The sequence below is a fragment of the Pleurodeles waltl genome, chromosome 2_1 (assembly GCF_031143425.1).
Source record: "Pleurodeles waltl isolate 20211129_DDA chromosome 2_1, aPleWal1.hap1.20221129, whole genome shotgun sequence".
Lineage (NCBI taxonomy): Eukaryota > Metazoa > Chordata > Amphibia > Caudata > Salamandridae > Pleurodeles > Pleurodeles waltl.
Window position 1 is genome coordinate 518,180,627 of NC_090438.1, and position 19,020 is coordinate 518,199,646.

Sequence of the window (19,020 nt, forward strand, 5' to 3'; positions counted from 1 at the left end):
GGGATTCTTAGGTCTGTCTGATGATGCCACTCTCTGTAAGACTCTGACCCTAACGTACTGATTGTAATTATTTGCATTTTGGGACCATTTATAATAGGATGATGTCTGTCGTTGGATGCCCCTATCAAAATAGTGCTTATTCTTAGCCTGTTGGGGACATCTGTGTCAGGACAAGGTGATATGTAGCCTGCAAGGCAGAATTTATCAATATGTGGTAGGAGTACACATGAATACTATGATGAACATGGTAAACTGGTGTTAGCACACCAAACATATTTACTAAAAACGAAAAGGTTGTATTTCAGTACAGAACCTGTTTTTTTCCCTGATTATCAAGCTCATTGTTCCAAAATGAAATACGACATTTGGGGACAAAATGACTGCATTTCCAAAAACATAGTTAAAGCACATAATTGTGTGATTATTAATACCGCTATCTGGAGCTCTAATCTGTAAAATAAGTGTAACCCTTCTGCTGCTGAAACCTGCAAGGCCTGCTGCATAAGTTACGACTTGGGCGTAACTCTACAAGGGGTCCCTCCTACCCACGAGTGATACCACTGAACTCAGTACAATATACCAGTGCTGAGTGTGAAGGAAAAGTCATTGTAGCCACACAGGATACTATTCAATGTGTAATTGACATAGAAGTATCGCCGGCCACAAGCTTGATCCCATCTTCTCCTCAAGCACGCACGTCACCTTCAACCATACCACCGAACTCCACTGGACCGACCACGACTGTATCCACTTCACTTACAAGAAACATACAGAGCACCACCGCACCCAACAACCACCCCGCCAATGCTGGAGCAAAGTTACTGAAGACCAACTTACCAACACCCTCGCCCAGAACCCACCCTCCGACCCCACAGACCCAGACACAGCCGCCCACAACCTCACACTGTGGATCAACGATTGCGCCAACAACCTCGCGCCACTCAAGAAACCCACCGACAACCAAGCCAGAAGAAAATCCACCTGGTTCACCGACGAGCTCCAAAACTCCAAGCGCAACTGCCGGAAACTAAAAAAGGATTGGCTCCTCGAACGCACACCCGACAGCCTCACAGCCCACAAGGATGCCACCCGCAGGCATCACCAACTCATCAGACAAGCCAAACGATCCCACTTCAAAGACCGCCTGGACAACAACGCACACGACAGCAAAGAGCTCTTCAGCATCGTGAAGGAACTCTTCAACCCCTGCGCCAACGTCAACGAAATCCCACCATCCCAAGAACTCTGCGACGTGCTGTCCACCTTTTTCCACCCGGAAGATCACCAACATCCACGACAGCTTCAATGCCACACCCACACCAGACCCCACCCCCGAAAGCTGCACCTGTGCAAACTGCCTGACCTCCTGGACCAACGTCAACGACACAGAGACACGCAAGGTCATGAACTCCATCCACTCAGGATCTCTGTCAGACCCTTGCCCCCACCACGTATACAACAAAGCCGACTCTACCATCGCCCCCCAACTATGGAAGATCATCAACATCTCCTTTCGAAACAGCGACATTCCCGGAAAGTTGGAAGCACGCCGAAATCCCCGCCCTCCTCAAGAAGCCCAAAGCAGACCCCAATGACCTCAAGAATGTCCGACCGATCTCCCTACTCCCATTCCCAGCAAAGGTCATTGAAAAAATCCTCAACACACAACTAACCAGCCACCTCGAAGACAATGACATCCTGGACCCCTCCCAGTCCGGCTTCAGACGAAACCACAGCACTGAGACCGCCCTTCTCGCCGCCACAGACGACATCAGGCGCCAAATGGACAACGGTGAAACATCAGCCCTCATCCTCCTGGACCTATCTGCCGCCTTCGACACAGTCTGCCACCACACCCTGAAAACACGCCTCCACGAAACCGGAATTCAAGGAAAAGCCCTCGACTGGATCATCTCATTCCTCTCCGACAGAACCCAGAGAGTCTGCCTCCCCCCCTTCCGCTCCGAAGCCACCGACATCATCTGCGGCATCCCCCAAGGCTCATCCCTCAGCCCGACGCTGTTCAACATCTACATGGCCCCGCTCGCACAAGTGGCCCGACAACACAACCTCAACATTCTCTCCTACGCCGACGACACCCAGCTCACCCTCTCCCTCACCAAGGACCCGCGCACCGCCAAAACCAACCTCCACGAGGGAATGAAATCCATCACCTATTGGATGAGAAGCAGCCGTCTGAAACTGAATTCGGACAAGACGGAGGTCCTCATCCTCGGACCCACCCCCTCCGCCTGGGACGACTCCTGGTGGCCTACTTCACTAGGAACCCCTCCGACACCGACCAACCACGCACGCAACCTGGGCTTCGTCCTCGACTCCTCCCTCACCATGTCTAAACAGGTCAACGCAGTTTCTTCCTCCTGCTACAACACACTCCGCATGCTCCGTAGGATCTACAAGTGGATCCTGACAGAAACAAGAAGAACAGTGACACAGGCCCTCGTCAGCAGCAGGATAGACTACGGCAAAGCACTCTACACAGGCATCCCAGCAAAAGACCTACGACACCTCCAATGCATCCAAAACGCCTCCGCCCGGCTGATCCTCAACGTACCCCGCCGCAGACACATCTCCCACCACCGGAGAAACCTTCACTGGCTCCCCATTAACAAGAGGATCACTTTCAAGCTTCTTACCCATGCTCACAAAGCACTCCACGACACCGGACCATCCTACCTGAACAACAGACTCAGCTTCTACACCCCCACCCGTCAGCTCCGCTCCGCAAACCTCGCCCTCGCCGTCGTTCCCCGCATCCAACGAAAGACCTCTGGCGGCAGATCCTTCTCATACCTCACTGCCAAGACCTGGAACACCCTCCCTACCAACCTGCGAGAGACCCAAGACCTACTCACCTTCAGAAGACTCCTCAAGTCCTGGCTCTTCGATCAGTAACAGCAGCTCCCCCCCTCCCACCCCCCCAGCGCCTTGAAACCCTCACAGGTACGTAGAGCGCTTTATAAATTCAATGATTGATTGATTTTGGTTTACTAACAATTCAATAAAGGGATTAGGGTCACCGTAGATAGAACAAAAGCCTCATTTCATTATTTATATTAACATACAACTAATACTAAGAGAAATGAAATGCTTCATGTTAAATATATATTTTACTACATAAAGAATCAGTTTCTCAGTACATCTAAAACAACCACACAGAATATTATAAAAACAGCCAGGAGGCACACTACAAGTAACAATTATAAAATCAACATTACCAGCGTTGCTAAAACATAATTAAAATATTATCTAGAAATTAATACCCCGTTGCCTATTTCTATGTGTTGTACCTTGAGACCATGAAAAGAAAAGAAGTTTGCTTTCTAGAGTTTCTTAGGAAGAAGGGACTTACTGCAGACCTTTTTGACAGCAAAGACTGTCATTAATGTTGGAGGCCTGAAAACAGTGTTCCACATGAAGGGCAAACACCCACTGCGGTAGCAGTCAAACTGTCTTTCTCCGGGACTGGACTATATCAGCTGCAGGCTTCAAATGAGATGTGTTATCTGCAAAGTGTGAAGTGTGCTAGCTAAGAGGTCATCTCCGTCCAAATCTCGGTTGATAATCTGGGTGAGGACCTCTCTAACAAGTAGGCGAATGACGGTCCTTATATCCTAAATCTTTATCAGAGATTGGAAAGTATGTGCTTGATTATGGACATCAAAGTGTACACTTCTAATGTTGATGTCATAGCCCTTTAGAGGAAAAGGACGTCAATACAGACTACACTCCTTTGATCAAATATCTTCAGAATTTGTTATGTATCCTTGATTTAAGGAGTAATCAACACTTGACCCAGAAAAATGTTGCCTTATTGTTTGTATCTGTAACCAATCAAAGAACTAGATGATTTTGTGTTTCTTAGGAAAGATAAGGCCTGGCAACAATGGTGTTATCATACAGACACAACAGTGATTCTGCAAAAACAGGGAACATGGCGAAGTCCATTGGCTAAGATGGAGGCAAAGGCCTAACTAAGATGGAGACTGACTTTAAGGACGTTACATCTGGCCTCTGTGTCTTGAGCGATATCATTGCTCTTTGAGTTTGTAAATTCTGGCTAGCCCTACTCTGTATTACCATAGATTACACGATTTGTGTATACTTTTGTCTTCACTATAATGTTTACTTTGGGATTTCTTTGGATTTTATCTTTATATTTGATTATTGCCATTTAACGTTTGCTTTATGTTTTATTTTGGAGCAATTCCTTTATTCTCCCAGGACTCTTGTTAGACATTTACTTTGAAATATTAATTTGTGCACAATTTTGTCTTGCATTTTTCTACACCTACTACCACCAAGTTATGCATCCTTCCCTTGATTCAGGCAATATTGTATTAGTTATTGTCCGCTTGTTTAGCATATATCTGATTTTCTCCCATCAACTCACATTGTCTGACTACTAAGACCATTTATTTACATATATTTTTGTTGCATTAAATTAATTTGTTCTTGATGCTTTTTTCTTGAGGATGCCTGTTGATGTTAGAAGGAACAGTTTGAGTGTATTGTTTACACATATCACAACACATTTTGCATGTGTTAACATGTTGTTGTACCAGTATAGAACACATGATGAAAAGCGTTTTTGTTTGTATACTAACGTTTGTTGGACCTGGCATCTTCAGCATGGTTTCGGCATCTTCAGCATGGTTTCCACCAATGTTTTGCCTTCCATACTCCTGTTTTTGCTGGCTTTAGGTCTCTGCACACTTTACCACTGCTATCCAGTGCTAAAGTAGTTCTGCTCTCTCCTTTGATCATGGCAACATTGCCTTACACCCAACAGGCACATTTAATTTACTTGTAAGTCTCTAACAAAGTAGGCCTACATATACCCAAGGCCTGCAAATCAATTATTTCTAGTGGGCCTGCAGCACTATTGTGCCACCCAACTAAGTAGCCTGGAAAAGATGTCTCAGGCCTGCTATTGCAGCTTGTGTGTACAGTTTTAAAACTGGCAATTCGACTTGGTAATATAAACCTTTTGCCAAGCCCAAACCTTCCTTTTAAATACATATAAACACCCCTAAATAAGGCCCTAAACAGTCCAGAGGGCAGGGTAGAGTGTATTTAAAAAAGTTTGACATTTGCTTTATATATCCTGGCAGTGAAAAACTCTCAAATTCTGTTTTCAATACTGCAAAGACTACCTCTCCCATAATATAACACTGGGTTGCTTTATTACATTTAATAAGTGCTAACTTTGTATTAAGAGCAGGAAGGAATGTCGAGTTTGGTGTCTAGAGAATTGTAATTTACAACTACTTTTATTGGTAAAGTTGGATTTTAAGTCACAATTCTGAAATTGCCACTTTTAAATAATTAATATTTTCTGGTCCTAACCATTTAGTTACTGCAGTCTGTATCCTGGGTCACATTACTATAAGGAGCTGGCATTTGTGTATTGTTCCCAGACAGTGGGACAAAGGAGCTTGTGTGGTGGCTGAATGGGCCATCTCTGGCTTGATGAGGGGGAGGAGCTGTCACTTACCAGTCTTGCACATCACAAAAGCTCTGCCCGACCACACTCACAAATGGTTTGACAGTGGTCTATTATGACAAGCTGGGGCCAGGGACGGGAGGCAAGAAATTCCAAGCACATATGGTGGTGGACATCCCCAGGACCTTCTGCTACTTCAAAGTGGGCACCAGGTAGAAATAACGAACCCTCAGACCCAACTCTTCAGTATACTCCTGGACCTGTGGAAGACTCAAAAGGATTGAGGTGTTGCTCTGCAAGAAGGACAGCTACTCTCCTGCCCTTCTGTCTGAAGGAAAGGACTGGACCTGCATCTTGAACCCTGGACTACCAGAGTGACTCTGAGGGCTACTGGACTGGCCTCCTGATCAGAGGCCCAGGAACAAAAAAGGCAAGTGCATCTGAAGGTGCTGTGCCGGCCCAGCTGTGGTCGGAACAGACACAGTGTGATGCAACTCCTTGGAACCCCGCTTCAGAACCACTGCAGTATAATGCAGATGCATCCCCCAGTCCCAAACCTCTCATGACAGCCTGAAGTCTCTGCAGAACTGCCACTGTGGGACTCATCCTAGACACAGGCCTTAGCATTGCAAGGCCCTCGTCTATGGCACCCTCGATGAGGAAGGTACATGACTCTGCATCACAGCCTCTCAGCTCCTCAGAACTGCCACAGCACAATGCATCCTCATTGCACGATCTCGCAACACTCCACAACCAGGATTTAAGGTACTTTGTTCAGCGGGACTAACTTCACCCCTGTATCCAGCCCAGGCTCCATTGTGGTTGGCTTGAACTTGGGACTTTGTCCCAGTCGGGCACGACCAGATAACCACAGTTGGCGCTTTGTGCTTCTAGGTGCTCTTCTTACTTAAATCTTTGAAGCTGCATATCTACGGTTCTACTGATTGCATTTTTGATGTTTTGGTCTTAAATAATTAATTACATTTTAATCTATTTTTATAAATTGGTGCAGGATTTTTTTGTGCTTTCATTTATTATTATTATTGTTTGATGCGCTGCATAAAGGGTTTTCACATTGCCTCTAATTTAAGGGCGGCTACTTTGTGCCAAACTACCAGAGTTGAGCACAGGTTAATTTGGGCTTCCTTGTTTCTCACCCTATAGAGAATGTGTTTGCTGCTTGAGTATTTTCTCACACCCTTAATCAGTAACCCAATTTCTTACAGTGTTATTGTGAAATACAATGTTTGATTAACAGTGTAAAATTCTACATGTTTGTGACATGTTCACATCCAAACAGGAATGCGTAAATGTTTGTGAGAGGGAACATAGTTTATACGTCTTTTGTGTAGAGTTCTTTATGATGAGAGAGTGTTTGATGTTACAGATATGGGTGATTGTGAGTCCTAATAGTGACATTGGACACGTGCAGGTGATGGTGCTCAGCAAATGGTCTTTTATGTGTGGGAAAGACCAGCATTAACGATAGACTTACAAGAACGTGTGAAGGGAATAGGCTATAGAGACACTCCTTGTTTTGCCTTTGCCACGCTATTAGACCTGGTATCCTGGGTGTGATTTCCCCTGACTTTTTGCCTTCTGACCACCTGTTTGTTGACTTCATATTTTTTGCTGGCTTTAGGACTCTGGGCACTTTACAACTGCTAACCAGTGCTAAAGGGCATATGGCCTCTGCTTAGAACATCCTAACATTGGCTTATCCACAATTGGCATATTTCATTTACATATAAGTCCCTGGTAAATTGCACTACCTGTGCCCAGAGTCTGTAAATTAAATGTTACTGGTGGGCCTGAAGCACTGTTTGCGCCACCTACTTCAGTAGCTCTTTGAACATGATTCAGGCCTGCCACAGCTGAGCCTATGGGTGCAGTTTTAAACAGGCCATGTCAAACTGGCAAGTTAGCCCACTTGCCAGGCCCAAACCTTCATTTTTTATACAAATCCGTCACCTCTAAGGTGGGCCCTGGACAGCCGTAAGGGCAGGGTGCAGTGTATTTCAAATTTGTTTTACACTACGGCAAGGCCTATCTCTCCAATAAGTTACCATTGTGATTGCCTTATTACATTTTATAAGTGTATTTTCCAATTGGGAAAGGATGGAACCCCCACGTTTTGTGTCTCTGGAATCACAATTTAAAATCCCAATTTACAGTGAAATTGGATTTTAAATTGTAATTCTGAAAATGCCACTTTTAGAAAGTAGACATTTTCTTACTTTAACCATCTAGTGCTGACTGTCTGTCTCTGAATAGACGTCTGGATGGTGACAGCTGGGCTCTTGTACATTCCCAATAGACAGCCATACACAAAGGTAGCTTAGGTGTGACTAAGTGGCCATCTGAATGTTGATGGGCCATCTTTTCTGTAGGATGGGAGGGAGGAACTGACACTTACACTTAAATGGGCTGTGCCTTGGTCCCTCACAAAGGGTTGCATACCCCCATAGTGACTCTGGAGCCAGGGCAGGTAGAGCAGGGACTCTGTGCACTTCAAAGGTCTCTCTTTAAAGTCTCCCCCACTTCAAAGGCACCACTGCGTATAAGAACTGGACTTCTGACCCCACCAAATCAGTACACTTCTGGACCTGAGGACATTCTGCCAGGAAGAAGGACTGCTGTGCTGCCGAAGGGCCTGTCACACTGCTGAACGCAGCTGGACTTTGATGGACTCCTGCTCTGCTGTGCCTGCCCTGCTGCCCTCCTTGCCTGTGAGTAATAAGCACTGGACCTGCATCTCTACAACCCCAGAACCAAAGTGACTCCAAGTGCTTGCTGGCTTGCCTCCTGTCCTGAAGTCTGAGGGACAACAAATCTTTCCATCTACAAACAGCACCTGGACTCTGCTTGCTGCAAGTCTAGGCCTGCCAAGTAGTGCCAACCCAGGCCAGGGCCTTTAGAAGTGAGTAAAAAGTGCTACATATGCCAGAACCTATGAATCGACGATGTTGCACTGATTGGAACTGGAACATCACCTGCTGCAAGATCGGGATCAATGCTTCACTGCTGCTACAGGGACCGGACTGGCTCAGAGCACTCAGAACCACCGCATCACCTCCAGAACCACTGCATCAGACCAACGAATTGCTGTGTGGAGAAGATTGATGCTTCACCCTGCCATTGTGGAATAACTGGGCACATCGTATTCTGAAACACCACACTCAGTATCGGCGCATCGCACTCGGAACCGACGCATTGCTGTGGTTGCGTGGAGAAATCTGACGAAACACCACAACTGTATGGGGATAATTGACATATCTTGTGGAGCAACAAGCACTAAGGAACTGTTGCTAAGCAGGCCATGCATGGGCACTGCAGCCAGTCTCCGCTGCATCGTGGTCAGCCGGAACTCTTAACTTTGTAGTCCAGCACACCCAATTTTCGCAATAGGCGCTTATTGCTTCTAAGCGCTACTTGCACATTTAGCCCCTCATTATGACATTGGTGGTGACTGTTAAAGTGCCAGTAATACCGCCAACAGGCTGGCGGTAATTATCACCAAATTATGACCATGGCGGTGATACCTCACATAGACAGCAAATGTACCACACCAACCACCAGCGCTTTAATACCACTGACCACGGCAGTAGCCACCTACAGCCAGGCGGAAGACAAAGTACCGCCGACCATATCATCACACAGGAAACTGCCACAATTTCCGGGGTGGTACCAATGCCATCAAACTCCTGGCAGAAACAGAACACAGAAGACCAAAGACTCACCATCAGGGACACAGAGAAGGACAAAGCTGTCATGGAACCGGAACTGCAAGTCTTCCCCAGGGTCATCTACACCATGCTCCACCTGGAACACCAATGCGACAAAGGCGATGACGTTGAGTACAGCCGCCTAGCACACAAGGGAGGGAGGGAGGAAAAGGAGAGTGACACACACACACACACACCATACACACACACACCATACACACAACCAGCTGCAGATGTAAACCAATGGCACATGACACACAGCATAATAATGCAAGGACAACAAGTAGGCAGTAATGAGAATGTATTGAAAGGGAAACAGGCACCAAATGAACCAATTGTATGAAAAACAGATATGTACAAATGTACACAAAGGGCCAATGCCCAATCCAAAGTACTAAGGGTCCACATGGCCACAGGACACATTCCAAGGCCCAACTCGACTCTTGACATCTTCCGGATAGAACTCTGCAGGAGCATCAGTTGCAAGTGGGCAGGCACCTCAGAGGGATGTGAGGTGGGGGGCACCTCAGCTGAAAACGGGAACATACCCACTGGTTCTGGAGGGGGCTCATGCCCATTTCTCTCTGCTGTGGTGTGCAAGGTCACAGGCTCTCAGGTGGGGAACTTGCCCACTGGTTCTGGAGGGGGCTCCATGCCCATTTCTCTCTGCTGGGGAGTGCAAGGTCACAGTATCTCAGGTGGGGAACATGCCCACTGGTTCTGGAGGGGGCTCCATGCCCATTTCTCTCTGCTGGGGTGTGCATGGTCACAGTCTCTCAGGTGGGGAACATGCCCACTGTATGTTCCCCACTCCATGCCCTTTTCTCTCTGCCAGGGAGTGCATGGTCACAGTCTCTCAGGTGGGGAACTTGCCCACTGCTTCTGGAGGGGGCCCCTTGTACAGCAGTCCCTAGAGGGTAGCCTACATGCCCTCTGCTGGTGGTGAGGGATGCACTATCTCATCTGGAGGTGAGGGCTGCACTGTCTCAGCAGGTGAAGTTGCCTCCTGTGCAGCCTCTGCAGGAGGAGTGGGCTGCACTGGCTCAGCTGGCTGTGAGGGCTCCATGACCACTGGTGGTGGTGGTGTCACCCTGACAGCCTCTGCTGGAGGTGAGTGCTGCACTACGTCAGCAAGTGAAGGTGCCTCCTGGGCAGCCTCTGCCGGCGGTGAGGGCAGCACTGGCTGAGCTGGCGTTGAGGGCTCCCTGACAACTAGTGGTGTCACCCTGATAGGTTCTGCTGGAGTCGAGGGCTTCTTCCCCTACATGGCAGGAGGTGTGGGATCCTTACCCTTCCTGGCATGTGTTGAGGGCTTCTTCCACTTCATGGCAGGAGGTGTGGGCTCCTTCCCCTTCATGGCAGGAGTTGAGGGCTTCTTACCCTTCATGGCAGGAGGTGTGGGATCCTTACTCTTCCTCTCTGCGTGGACTGTTTGGTTGAGGTGCTGGGCTGGGTCATTTTGACCCTGCTCTTACGGTCAGGATGGGGGGGGGAGGGAGAGGGAAAAGGTCAAGTTGGGTAAGGAAAAGCTTCTTAGGGACGGTGGAGTGGGATGAGGGAGGAGGGATGGGAGTGGAGGTTGAGGGAGTGGTTGTTGGAGGTGTATGTCTGCTGGATTTGGGTGCAGCTGCATGGGCAGTGTGCTGATGTGAGGTGGATGACTGTTGGGTGTCTGTGTGTTTACGTTTGTCCTTTAGGAGGGGGCAGATAGGGTAGGAGAGGACACAGGGGACGCGTGGATGGATGTTGTGGAAGTGTCTGCTAGCGAGGTGTGTGTGCTGCTTGGTTTGGTGATGGTGGTGGCTGTTGATGCAGTGCATGCAGGTGTGAGTGTGGACGTGACTGTGAGGGAGGTGGATGAAGAGGAGGAGGGGGTGACAGAGAAGGCAGTGGATGTGGTTGTGTCTGCAACTGTCTGGTGTTTGCGTGAGTGCTTGTGGGATGAAGTGTGGTGCCTGTGTTTGACTGTGCCACTCTTGTGTGATGTCTTGTGTGCATGCTCGTCTCTATGTGTGCATGGGATGGGTTGGGGTTCAGGAGACTGAGACTGGGACTGGGAAGTGGTAGGGGAGACAGTAGGAGCAGGGACAATGGCTGCCATCAGAGAGGAGGTCAAAGCCTGAATCGATCTCTGTTGGGCCGCCAATCCACTGTGGATGCCCTCCAGGAATGCATTGCATTGCTGCATTTGGGGTGCCAGCTACCGGATTGCATTCACAATGGTTGACTGCCCTACAGAGATGGATCTCAGGAGGTCAATAGCCTCCTCACTCAGGGCAGCAGGGCTCACTGGGGCAGGACCTTAGGTGCCTGGGGTGAAGGAGATGCCCACCTTCCTGGGTGAGCGGGAGCGGGCAACTCGCAGACGGACTACTGGGAGAGCGGCGCTGGAACGGGCGTGGGGGCTGTACCTGCAGCTGGGGTGGTCACAGAGATGTCTGCCACCACCAGGGAGCTTCAATCAAAGGAGGTATCAGAGTAAGTGTTGTCACCTCCTGACTCCGCCGTGGCGCGCCCGTGCCCTCTGTCCCACTGGGTCCCTCGGCGTTGGTGGACTCTGCCTCCACGGTCCTGTGGTATGCAGCTCCCTCTATTGCCTGGGCCCCTGCTCCCCCACCTGATGATGCTAATGCACACATGGACAGGATGACAGAAGAAAAAAGGTGGGGAGAGAGAAAGGAAACATTGGGTCAATTACTGCACCAACACCACAGTTGGCATACACAGCACCATCACACACAGGGATCAGGAGCACTATGCATAACAATGCCATTGATTTGGCTAGATGCCACGGAAAGATGAGGGCCAATCACTGCCAACTGCACCCCACCTGGGACCCTCAAAGCCCTGATTGACATGGAATGCTAACAAGCTAGGTTACCTGCATTTGCCATACACACATTTCCCTTGAGCTGGATCACACTCAATCTCTGACCTGACATTAAGGGGCACCCACTAACTCACATGCACCACCCGGATCTCACGCCACCTACCAATTATAGTTGTAACGCCCACTGTACTCACCCCCATGTGGCTGTTGGGATGCCCTCAAGTGCCCATCCAGCTCTGGGTAGGCCACCACCAGTAAGTATGCAGGCCATCAGGGGGGTCAGGTTCCTATGGGCACCCCTTCCTCGTTGGGAGGCCAACCCCAGCTGGGCCTCTGTGGTCTTCCATGCCCAGCGTCTCAGGTCCTCCCAGCGTTTCCGACAGTGGGTGCTCGGCCTGCTGTAGACCCCCAGGGTCCGCATGTCCTTGGCGATGGCACACCATAATCCCTTCTTTTGATGGGCGCTGACTTGCAGAGGTAATACAGACAGGAGGACACCATTACACATACAATCCAGCCTGTCACACATATGGCCCACCAATCCCGTTTCCATCACCATTGGCATACACATCGCCTGGTGCACACCATCTACATCACCACAAGACATCCCCCCATGACACGATGCTTGCACACACATCTCCATGTATCCTTCCCACATGCATAGTACCCAAGGTGTACTCACCTGTTGGTCTGGAGGCCCATACAGCAGTCTGTACTGGGGAAGGACCCCATCCACCAATAGCTCCAACTCCTCTGTAGTGAATGCAGGGGTCCTTTCCCCGGTCACACGGCCATGGTAGGTTCTAGACACAGGTCACAGCAGCACACGCAGTGTAGGTGTTCTCCTGTGCAAAGTCAGGAATCAAGTGAGGAATCTGATGGAAAATGGCGGTCACGTCCGCGGCTGTGGACACCATCACCGTTGATCCCCATTGGCCACGGTACTCCATAGATCCCCATATTATCCAATGAGGAATTCAACGGCGGTGCAAGACCCCTTCTGCTACGACGCCCAGCGTCAGCAGAGTTACCTCATTTCCACCTGTCCATACATACAGGACAGGCGGTCGCCATTTCATGGTGGTGGACAACAATCACATCAACCTTAACTGCATCACTGCCTAGATTTGCACATACCTCGCCATTCCCAGTGTCCCATCAAATAAATGCACTATTTTCACTGAGGTGTTGGTTCCATTGTTCAAATTGTGACAGCTTACTCACTCTTGTGTCCCTTAGATACCTACCGCTGTGGATGAATAGGAGAAGGAGACAACCCCCATGTACAGACCCCTAGTGGACTTGGCTACACTGAAGGACAGGCACAGTATGCTCACCTATGGACTGGACAGGGCCACAATCACAGAGCTGCGTGCCCAATTGGAGCCTGACCTGATCTCAGCTATCCGTCATCCGACTGGGATCCCCCCTCTTGTGCAAGTGTTATCCGTGCTCCATTTCCTGCCAACTGGTTCTTTCCAAGTGACAGTGGGCTTGGCAGCAGGAATGTCACAGCCAATGTTTTTAATCGTGCTGGCAAGAGTTTTTGTATGCCCTGGTGAAACAGATGTGCAGCTACATAGCTTTCCCCCAGGTGGAAGATTTGGCCACTGCGAAGGCTGGATTCTATGCAATGGGACATATCCCCAGTATTGTTGGGGCGATTGACGGGACACATATACTGTTTGTCCCCCCTGCCAGAATGAACAGGTGTTCAGGAATCGTAAGAGTTTCCACTCACTGAATGTGCAAATGGTGTGCATAGTGGACCAGCACATCTCCCATGTCACTGCCAAGTATCCTGGGTCGGTGCATGATGCCTTTGTCCTCAGGAATATCAGCATCCCAAATGTGATGGCCCAACCGCAGAGGCACAGGGTGTGGCTAATAGGTGAGCAAGGGTCCCCACTCACTGTATGTTAATGTATGCCTTCAGGTGTCATCCCCATAGCATTGTGTGAGGCTAAATGTTGTCCCTCAATACGTGCAGGCGACTCTGGCTACCCAGACCTATCATAGCTGCTGACCCCTGCGATGAATGCCAGAACAGGGGCTGAGGACCATTACAATGAGGCACCTGGGTGAACCGGAAGGATCATCTAGAGGACCTTCCGGCTCCTAAAGGCCAGGTTCAGGTGCCTCCATCTAACAGGTGGATCCCTGTGCTACTCAACCGGGAAGGTCTGCCAGATAGTAGTGGCATGCTGCATGTTGCACAACCTGGCACTCGGATGGCATGTACCTTTTCTGCAGGAGGAGGAGACTGGAAATGCCCATGTGGCAGCAGTGGACCCTGAGGACAGTGAGGATGAGGAGGCAGAGGATGAGGATGAGGACAACAGAACATCAGTTGTACATCAATACTTCGAATGACACACAGGTGAGACAGTGCAACTGACCATTCCTCTGACTGTTGATGTTTTTTGTGTGGCTGTAGCATGATGGCATAAACTTCCATTGCATCTCAACTTACTGTCACCTATGGCTTGTCATTTTCAAGATATTGGTGATATGACATCAGTGTCCTGTTGTGATGACTACAGACAGCTGCAGGTCATTATTTCTATGCTCTCACAGTGCTCCGATCATTTGCAGTAGATGTGACTGTTTTAATAAATGCACATTTTCAACACATAAGATACTAGTAGTCAAGTTGTGTTCAAGGGTGTTTATGGTAGTGCAATGAAATGGAGGGAAAAGTGCAACGGAATGGTGTGATAGTAGAGATAAGTCCAGGGTATTGTTCCAGTCTGTTTGTAGCACAGGCCGACTGTCCAGTGGTCCCTGATGGGCCAGGTTGTTGATCCAGATCCTGAAGTCCAGAGTTAATGTCATCACTGGGGGCATCTTCCGTGGGGGGGCTGGGTAGTCGTGGCACCTCCTCTCTGCTGACATTGGCTGGGCCACCTGTGGAGATGTAAGTGATGTATCACAATCTATGACATATTGAACATCCCTGGCTTCCCCTCTATCGTTGCTGTTGCCCTGTCACCTTTGTTTGTGTGTAGTGATGTATTGTGGGATTGTTAGTTTCCCTATGCTGTGCACGCTTTAGTGATGGTGTCCATGCAGGGCTGTCCATGCATTGGTATGGCATGCAGGATTTGGCATTGGGGTTAGTCATATGTGTAGGTGCCATGTGTAGGATGGAGTGGAGTGATGGGAGTGAGGGTAAGGGGGTGTGATGGCATGCAGTAATGAGGGGTGAGAAGTGGTAAATGTTTACTTACCAGTGTTCAGTCCTCCGGCTACTCATGCGAGTCTCTCAGGATGCAGTAATGCCAAGACTTGCTCCTCCCATGCTGTGAGCTGTGGGGGAGGAGGAGGGGGTCCACCGCCAGTCCTCTGTATGGCGAGCTGGTGCCTTCCTGCCACGGAATGTACCTTCCCCCGTAGGTCGTTACACCTCTACCTGATATTGTCCCTTGTTCTTGGGTGCTGTCCCAAGGCGTTCACCCTGGCTACGATTCTCTGACATAGCTCCATCTTCCTGGCAATGGATAACTGCTGTACCTGTGCTCCAAACAGCTGTGGCTCTACCCTGACTATTTCCTCCACCATCACCCTTAACTCCTCATCAGTGAAACGGGGGTGCCTTTGTGGGGACATGGGTGTTGTGTGGTGTGTGTTGGTGAAAGTGTTTTGAGTAATGTGGCGGGGTGAGTGAGGGATGTCTGGGTGTATGTGGCGTGTGCGTCTAGTTGTCTCTGTGCTGTTTGTGTCAATCTCCTGGCAGTAATTGTTGTTCATAAAGGGTTGTGGTAATGTGGGTGTATGTTTTATGGTGCTGTGGGTGGGAGGGTGTGGTGGGTGTATGAGTGTCAGATGGGTGTTTTTGGTATTGGCCAATGTAGTGTTGTTTTGTATTAGGGTGTCCATGCTGAGCGTAGCAGTATGTACCGCCAATGGTTTACCGCCGCTGAATGTCCACTGTGGTGATTCGTGGATCATGATGTGGTGGGCCTTGTTTTGTTGGCATAACTGTATGGGTGTTGGTACCAACAGTTTAAAACTAACCTTTGGGCTGGTAGATTTGTGTATGTGGCAATATTCTGTTGGATTGGTGTGTGTGTGTCATATTATGGAGAACGGATATTTGCCACCGCAGTGGAATGTTGGTGGCCTTCACCGCGGGGGTAAGTGGGATTTACCGCCAATGTCATAATGAGGGCCTTATTCTTTAAAAATTCATATCTCAACTTCTATTTATTGGATGTTTGTCATTTTGCTCTTGTTTTGTTATTAAATTGAGCTGCTTTATGTAGTTTAAACATTGTCTGTTAAAATATTTTACAGCCAGTGTCATCAAGTTAATTGGCCTACATGACATAGACTTTCCCACTCCACTCCTTCCCACCCACTCATGTCTGATCTGCAGTGTAAGCAAGTGAAATATACCGTCCACAGACACCTAACCAATGTTTCACATACATGGTTTAGGTATACAATTGTTTGTGCACATTTCACACCTCAGGGCGCAATCCTGAGAAGATCTTCAGGGTTCTTGAACAACTCATTAACCCTCCTTTGTCTGTTAAGTATTCCACTAGCAGTTGGAGGACTTGCATTTACCACTAATATTTGCTTTCCTGTCAGTAACATGTTCAGTGTTGGCTTCTAGTCCTGTTTTGTCATATAGGTAATGCCTGATGTTTGGAGTCCGAGGATCATCACTGCCAGGTGTGACTTCAAAGAGTAACTGAGAACACCCCTTATACAGACTAAGAATTTCTTTCCAAAATACTGTTATAGCTTCGGGCAGGCCCAACAGATGTGTTTGGTATCCTCTAGTTGCCCAAACCCTCTCCAGTATGTAGACACTGAGGAGCTCTACATCTGCTGTAACCTAGCTGGTGTGATATGCCAATTCATCATGATCTTTTACATTAGTTCCCTGTTTTATATGCCTTTGATCAATGTTAGGATATCATACCATAGTTTATGCCACTGACAAACAATATTGGGTTTTTCAGGCAGATGGTCCATTTCTTCATGTATGGCCATTCAAGTCTCAAATGTACTTCTGAGAGTTTCTTGTAGATATTGGAGATTAGCCAAATAGTAACAGACTGGTGGCATTGCATGTCTGAGTAGCCATGGGATCACCCTATGGCCCGGCCCATTAAGGCTGCATCCATACGGATCCAGTGTCACTCAGCCTAAACCACTGACTACTCAAAGAAAACCCTCTGCTGCATTGCCCAGTAGTGGTTTTACACCGTCACCCACTTCCCAATGCAAACAAATTGATCAATGTCTTGTAAGTTATGTATGTCGCTTTCAGCAGTTTCGCTAGGAGAGCCTGGAATGTATATAAAATCAAGAAAGTACATTTTGTTTGATCACTGCCACCCTACCCATCGAAGACACATAGATACTTCTTTATCTGGCCAAATCTGCATTAGTAACACTAGGTTGGAGGGGGTAGTTTGCAGTGTAAAGCTGTCTGCAGTGCTGGAAGATAAAGATACCAAGAGACATCAGTTTTTTGCCAGGTGTCCAGCAGAAGGAGGTTATTGTTGAGAGTGTATATTTGAGGAAAGTTTCAAGGTTTATTCTTAGCAACTTCTACTTATTATAGTTCACTTTAAATTCTCAGACTCTAAAATAGGTCTCCATGATGTCCGCTATTTTAGGGATTGAGCCGGCCAGATCTGCCAATGTGAGTAGTATGTCATCAGCAAATAGGTGTATTTTGTGTTGCTCCCCACCAAAAGGCATGCATACTAGCTGGAGGTGACTAACAGCTGCAATGGATTCCACTACAAGGGCAAACAGAAAGGGGGAGAGCGGGCAGTCCTGAGGTGTTCCTTTATATATTAGAATCATTCCTGATTTCTTCCCATGAACCAATACTGGCACTGTGGGATAGTTACAACTGATGAGCGGCCATATTCAGGGCCCAGATCTATGGTTTCTAACATTTTAGAGAGAAAGACGCTGTACACTTGTCTTCCAGCGATGCTAGCACTGGTAGGGAGGTCATAATCATCCAGCACTTTGCCAGCTATTTGGAAGTAGGCAACGGTTGTTCCTGTCACGGTTTCGGGCGGGTCTGATCAGGACTTTGGTTGAGACACCCCTTGAGGTCACCGAATATCCTAAAGAGGTAGTACACTGGGGCAGAGGAGCAGCTAAAGGCATACACGGAAAGGACAGCTATGGATAGGCACAGGAAACAGGAAAGTAAAAGCAGAGCAACCCTTGTGTGAACAAACAGGAAACGGATTACCAGTGGACAAACACGCTGGGGTTGTACACAGAGTAAGGCGCAGAACCTCCCACAGTGACAGGGAATCTCAATGCCTCTGTGCAGTTTGCTCTTACAGATAGTCACCCTGCCAGCCCCATAGAAAGGAGGCAGCAGAAGTGATTCTGTCTCTGGACCCTAGAGCACAAACAAGGATAGTACTTACATACACAGGACACGCTCTTGTAGGTCCAGCTCGAAACACAGCGGCGATTCCTGAGAAAACAGCAATAGCACACTGTCACTGTTAGGCACGAAATACAACGTATAACACTGGACAAGGATGGGGGCTGGAATTGCCTCCTGGAAACCAGGAGCCAACCCCAGTACACAGGAGGACACGTATACACTGGTGAAGACTGATAGAACACTTACCAGACACAAAGAACCAAGAAGAAACAGAAACAGAAGGGAACAAACAAAGAGGCAGAGGCAAGAACTAGGAACAGGCTCAGGCTGAAGCAAAGGCGGGTCTAGGACTTGAAAACAGGGCGCAAACGTCTGGCTGGGACAGACAGAGACAGGACTGGGAAACTGAGAACAGGCTCTGGCTGGAACAGGCAAGGACAGGACTGGAATACAGGGAGTAGGAAATGAGCAGTAAACAGGACTGGGAAACAGAGAGAAGGTTCAGGCTGAAACAAGGCAGGAGCAGGGCAGAGAAACAGGGAGCAGGCTTTGGAAGAAACAAACAGGTACAAGGCTAAGAAGTAGGGAGCAGACTCTGGCTGGAACAATCAGGAGCAGG